The 6,636-nt window shown below is 46.1% G+C and overlaps 1 pseudogene; it reads right to left on the reverse strand.

The window, feature by feature from the left end:
- Positions 1-5,197: 5,197 nt before the first annotated feature.
- Positions 5,198-5,908, reverse strand: LOC114619859 (annotated as a pseudogene).
- Between the last annotated feature and the right edge of the window lie 728 nt (positions 5,909-6,636).

Genomic DNA, 6,636 nt, shown 5'->3' on the forward strand with positions numbered 1-6,636 from the left:
CTCCTCAACTCCCCCTTGTTGTTTTATTAGATAAGATTTTAGAGTGCGATGAGCCAGTTCTATGATGCCATGTCCTTGAGGATTGTATGGAAGGCCCGTCAGGTGGGTCACCTCCATTTGGCAACAAAATTGTCCAAACTTTTGAGAAGTATAAGCTGGTCCATTATCAGTCTTGAGAATTTTAGGCTTTCCCCAGGCACTCCAGGCCTCAAGGCAATGTTGGATAACATGTGCTGCCTTTTCTCCCAATAAAGGGGAGGCAAAAATGATTCCAGAACAGGTGTCAATAGAAACATGTAAGTACTGAAGTCTCCCAAAGGATGGAATATGGGTAACATCCATTTGCCAAATCTGCAATGGTCGAATTCCTCGTGGATTAATTCCCACATGAGGCACGGGTAAAAATTGACAGCAATTCTGACATTGAGTAACTATATCTCTAGCTTCTTTTCTAGTTATATCAAATCGATGGCGTAATGTCTCTGCTGTCACATGAAATTTTTTATGAAAATCTTTGGCCAAGTCCAATTTTGAGGATAGGGCAATAGCAACCCACTTTGTGGCTCGATCTGCCAGGTCATTTCCATGAGACATTGGACCTGGTAGACCTGAGTGAGCCCTAATATGTGTAATAAAAACAGGATATCTCCTATTAACCAAGGTAGATTGAATCTTTTGAAAAACTTCTGCAAGCCTGCTAGAGGGCCTAATTAATCCAGCAACTTCCAAGACTTTAAATGCATTTACCACATAAAGGGAATCAGATACAATATTTAAGGGGCCTGGAAAGGTTTCTAAGACTTCCAGTACCACCAAGCATTCCACAATTTGAGGTGAAGTTTCATTATATTGTTTAGATGTAACTCTATCATCAACCATATAAGCGCCTACTCCTGTTTTTGACCCATCCGTATATACCAGTACCCCATCTGGGAGTGGTTCTTGAGATAAAATGCGTGGGAAAACAACAGCCTGACTCAAGGCAAATTGTAAAATAGGATGTTTAGGATAATGATTATCTATTTGGCCATTAAAGGAAGTGACTAACACCGCCCAAACATAGGAGGTAGCAGTTAATATTTGAACCTGATGTGCAGTATAAGGTACTACCAGAACTTTAGGCTCCCTCCCAAAATGAGTAATAGCTGCTTTTAATCCTCGAAGGGCAAGCTGAGCAATTGCATCTGGATACCATTCGATAATCTTTGCAGGGGATGCATTGGGATGGATCCATAATAAGGGCCCATCCTGCCATAACACAGCAGTTGGTAAATATCTGGTTTTAAAGACACACAAATTAAAAGTTTTGGTCTCATCAATGCTTTTCAGCTGGGCCTCCTATAAGGCATCCTCTACCATTCGCAGAGCACGGCTTGCAACCAGTGTTAGTGCTCTTGGTGAGGAAATGTGAGAATCTCCTTCCAAAATGTCAAACAAAGGTTTCAATTCAGCAGAGGGAATTTTCAAAAATGGTCTTAACCAATTTATATCACCTAATAATTTTTGAAAATCATTTAAGGTATGTAAATGATCTCTGCAAATTTCTAATTTTTGAGGAACTATTTTCTCAGGGTAAATAACTGTCCCTAAAAAGGAACCAATTTCTGAAATTTGAACCTTCTCTGTGGCAATATGCAGACCCCACTGTCCTAATGTAGCAATTAATAAAGGGTATGAGTTCTGCAGAATGGTCAACTCTTTATGGCAGATAAGAATATCATCCATAAAATGAATCAAAAGCAGGGAAGGAAATTGTTTCCTAACGGGTTCAAGGGCCATTTGTACATACAGTTGACACATAGTAGGACTATTGGCCATGCCTTGAGGCAAAACTTTCCAATGATATCTCTTATCAGGTTCAAGGTGATTAATAGCAGGTAATGTAAATGCAAATCTCTGTCTATCTTGTGGGTGTAGGGGAATGGAGAAGAAGCAGTCTTTAATATCTATAATTATTATCCTCCATTGTCTGGGTAAGGCAGAAAGCAAGGGTAAACCTCTTTGCACCGAACCAAACAATCGCATCTACGCATTAATGGCTCTTAAATCATGGAGAAGTCTCCATTTTCCTGATTTCTTTTTTATGACAAAAATAGGTGTATTCCAAGGGGAAGTAGAAGGTTCTAAATGGCCATTTTCAACTTTCTCTTCAATTAATTTGGTAGCAGCCTCCAATTTCTCAGAGGATAAAGGCCACTGAGGAACCCACACGGCCTCCTCTGTAAGCCAGGGTATGGGCATAGAGCCCTCAATGGCAACTAGGGAAAACCCAGACCTTGTCTTCCTGTATTACTTTCTTGTGAGATTGGGTTTAATCTTCCTTGTTCTTTTATGCCAAGGCCTTTTCCTTCCTTATATCCCATCCTTTTCATAATTTCTATGGCTTGTTGTGAATACTCATTAGTCAATGTCAGTCCCAAGTCTTGCAAAATGTCTCTTCCCCAGAGGTTAACAGGAAGAGGAAGCACATAAGGTATAAAGCTTCCTGTCTGACCCTCTGGTGTCTGCCAAGTCAAGGAGCGTGAACTGACTGCAGGGCTAGCCTCATATCCCAACCCTTGTAAGGAGTGGGATGATTGTGTAACAGGCCAGGCCTTAGGCTACCAGTTGGAGGAAATAATACTTTTATCAGCTCCTGTGTCTAAAATTCCTACAAAATTCTTCCCCTCTATCATTAATTGTAAAGTGGGTCTAGTTTTAAGATCGACTACCAGGTGAGCGAAGTCAGTTCCTGAAGAACCAAGCCCTTTGGTGCCTCTAGGCACTCCGGTTGATGGGAAACAATCATGCAAACTTGGGAAAATAACCAATTGAGCAATCCTATCCCCAGGGGAAATAGAAAATATGCCTTGTGGACAAGAACAGAGAACTTGAAGTTCCCCTGTATAATCTTGATCTATCACTCCAGGGTGAACCACAAGCCCTTTCAATGTTAGGGAGGAACAACCTAGAATAAGGCCGACACTACCCTCAGGCAGGGGACCTTTGAAATCAACTGAGACAAGCTGCATGCCCACATGTGGCATTAGTAAGAATTGGGAGGTGGAACGGAGGTCCAATCCTGTGGAGCCCTTTGTAGCTCTGCAACTAGGTGTCCCCCGGCTGCAGGTTTGTGTCCCATATTTTTTGGGGCTCTGGGATCTGGAGCCCGAAAATGCGTTTTTTGGAATACCTTCATCTTTTCCCGATGGTGGGGAATCATGTTGAATAAGCTTTCCTTGAATATCTCTGACTGAGCGACACTCATTAGCCCAGTGATAACCTTTCCTGCATTTATTGCAAAGTCCCAGTCTTTTCTGCCTGGCAGCATGGCACTCTCGTTTCAAATGACCCGGTTTGCCACAGTTATAGCATACTTTATGGCTGCCAGGATTTGAGCAGTTTTGGCTTTGCAAGATAGCTTCTTCGAGGCCAGCATTGGTCAGTGGACCTCCAAGTCCTCGGCAGACTTTTATCCAATCTGTCATCCCTTTGTTTCTTCTAGGGGTAATGACTGCCTTGCATTCTGGTGAAGCATTTTCATATACTAGCTGTTCTATTAGTGGTCTGACTCGTTCTGGGTCTCCAAAAATTCTGCCTGGTGCTTCTGTCATTCTAGCCACGAAGTCTGAGAATGACTCCTGGGGGGCTTGCAATACCTTTGTTAAATTTCCCCCAGCCTCCCCCTTCTTAGAGAGGGCTTTCCATGCTTTAATAGCGGCAGTGGAGATCTGGCCGTATGCTCCCCAATCGTAGTTTGTCTGATCATTAACAAACTGTCCCTGCCCTGTTAGCAGGTCAAATGTCCATTGTCGCTGATTGCCTTCCGCGTTAGCACTGGCTTTTGCCTGCGTCTGAGAAGCGTCATGCCACAAAGCTTTCCACTCCATATATTGTCCCATGTTAGGGAGGGCAGCTTTTACTGTATTTTGCCAATCACTTGGAGTCATTGCCATAGCGGCAAATCTCTCTAGCTGCATGATTGTGAAATTGGCATCAAACCCATACTTCTGGACTGATTCAGCAAGTTCTTTAATAGAGGTATATTCTATCGGTGCGTGGACGCGACCTCCCTCTGCAGCTTCAAACACTGGAAAAGCTTGCAGCATTTTTCTTTTATCTTCCTTTGAAAGGAAGGAGTCCGTACAGCACCCATCTGCATAGGGCGGAGGTGCACTAGGAACTGCGGTGGGGAGGGCTGGCTGGGAAATCACTGCGGGCAGGGGAGCAGCGCGGGCGGTTTCTAATCCCCGCCTCATTTTGTTCTCGATTCGGCAGCGGTGGCCACCTATCTAGATGATATCTTTTCTCCTCATAGCGAGCTGCTTTTTCATCTGAGTCATCCTCCTCGGAAGGACTTAACTCCTCTGACTCAGAGCTATCTAATCTCAAAGTCTCTAATTCCTTTACCGGATATAGAGGCTTTTTCTCCTTCGTACATTCCTCTTCCAGAGAGATTTCCTTTCCCTTATCTCTCACTCCCGAGGACTTTGGAAGGGTCTGTCTTCTTAGGCATGCCTTTTTTTCCTTTTTCTTTCTGAGCTCCCTTTTTTCCTGAGCTCCTAAGCGCTTACCCCGCTCTGTTTCTGACATGCTGTCCTGTAATTCGTCTAACACTCCCTGGCCTGCCACGATAGCTGGGCTGCACTTCTCATCTTGTAGGCACGATCTTACTAGTTTCCACAGTGGCCGCACCCCAGGCTTCAACTTCCCATTCTGTTGTTCCCTAATTAAATCGCCCTCCAGTTTGTCCCAGGAGGCGAGCATCAGCGATCCCGAGCATTACATACCAGGGGGCCACGCGATCGATCTCCTTCACAAACCCCTCTAACGTTTTTGTAGAGACTTTCAATTTATGCTGTCGCAAGAGCATCTGGAGCGCCGTAATAATTGAATGCAAAGCTCCCATGATGCTCTCTTATCTATGAGAGAATCTTACACACGGGAGGGGCACCGCGGCTAATCTACGTCTGACTAACCATGCCAAACTGCGGCCTGAAGCGGCAGCTGGGAGGGGGGGTGGTACCGGCTCAGGCGGCTGCGGAATTTAACAAGAGAATTGGTGGAAACAAAACAAAATCAAAAGGAAGACAATGAGTGCTGGCACGACGATAACAAAAGCCTCTGCAGCGCCTTGTAATTGGGGAGTGAGATGGGAAAAATCAAGGCCAAACATACCTCTCAGAGCTTACTTTCGTCCTGCAGTTCTTTTTTTTTTTTTTTTTCCTTTTCAAATGCTTTTAATGCTTTTCAGACAGTGAGAGCTTGTTGCAATGGCTGGAGGCTGCACTGGTGGCCCGCAACTCCTTCCCTCCAGGAAATGCTTGAAAGGGGCCATGCCCGCCTTGAGGCCCCCATCTTTGTGTGGTAGAATGTTATATCCAGGGTGGCCCTGCTCCTCCTTCCCCCAAAGTCTCCCTCAAGCCCAGGAGAAGGGTTCTTGCAGGTCCCTAGTTGCTGATGACGTGCCCGGACCAGGTCTCATGCTTGGTCCCTGGTGCCAGGTGGGTGATGACCACCTCTACAGCCTGCAGTTTCTCATTCTTGGGCGGGATAGAGCATATCTTATAGGTGACCTCGTCGCCTTCCACCGGAACATACTCCCCTTCCACATCAGAGATGTGCAGGAAGATATCAGGACCACCATCAGATGGGGTGATGAAGCCGTGGCCCTTGGACCGACAGAAGCATTTACAGACTCCTTTGTAGACAGGGCCCTGCGAAGCCCGCACCGTCACTGAGAAGGTCCTTGTCCGGCGGGTAGGCAGAGGGCTAGGGACCACATTGCCCCGCAGCGGGGATGGAGAGCGATCCCTGGTGCGAGGAGTATCCAGTAACCCTACAGAAGTCTGATGCGTGGGGGGCTGCGGCGGCGGCGGGGGAGGCTCAGATGACATGGCTGACCTGGTGACACGTCTAACTCCTCCAGCTGCTGCGCTTCGACTCTGTCCTGCAGTTCTGAACCCTCTCCGCAAACGGGGGATCTTCCTCGGCCAGCGCCGGTAATGGTGAGTGTCCCGGGTTTCGGCGCCAGCTGCGCCCCGCGCAATTATCTCGCCAGCAAGAATGCACACAGACACCAGGGTCCTTCTGCAGCAAAACTTTTATTGTGATGTGAAGAGGAAGACCCTGGGCCCCGAAAAGGCACCGCTTAAATACACCCTGGAGCGGCGTGTACATTTCTGGTTGGCTGCTTGCTCAGGAGCGCATATACGCCCCGGGATGGGCCGTGACTTGGCGCACATTTTCCACTTGCACAAAGGTAGTTTGTCTTTAAGCTTGTGAGAGCACCGGATGTCAGCGCCATCACTGCTCACCGCGGCTCTCCACATGTATCCACCCCTTGATCTGGTTTAACTTGGTTTTAAAGACAGTCTTAATACGCACAGCAGAGGTTGATACATACCATACATCAGAGTTGAGCTGAGCTGAAGAAGACTTTCCAGGAGATGACTGTCAGCATAAGCTGCTTTTAAAAGAGACCAGTAGCTTTTTGGATTCTATAAGGAAGCTAAGAGTTGTTTGTCCCAGAAAAATCTCTGTTACAAGGTGTCTTTTCTCTTGAAATTACAGCTAGAAAAAGCAAGAACTTTGTTTGATCTAGATATATAAGATATGTAGCCACCTCATTTTTGTTTCTGATTGGTTTTAAAAGTG

This window comes from Grammomys surdaster, unplaced genomic scaffold, assembly GCF_004785775.1.
Source record: "Grammomys surdaster isolate TR1022 unplaced genomic scaffold, NIH_TR_1.0 165, whole genome shotgun sequence".
NCBI classification, from domain to species: domain Eukaryota; kingdom Metazoa; phylum Chordata; class Mammalia; order Rodentia; family Muridae; genus Grammomys; species Grammomys surdaster.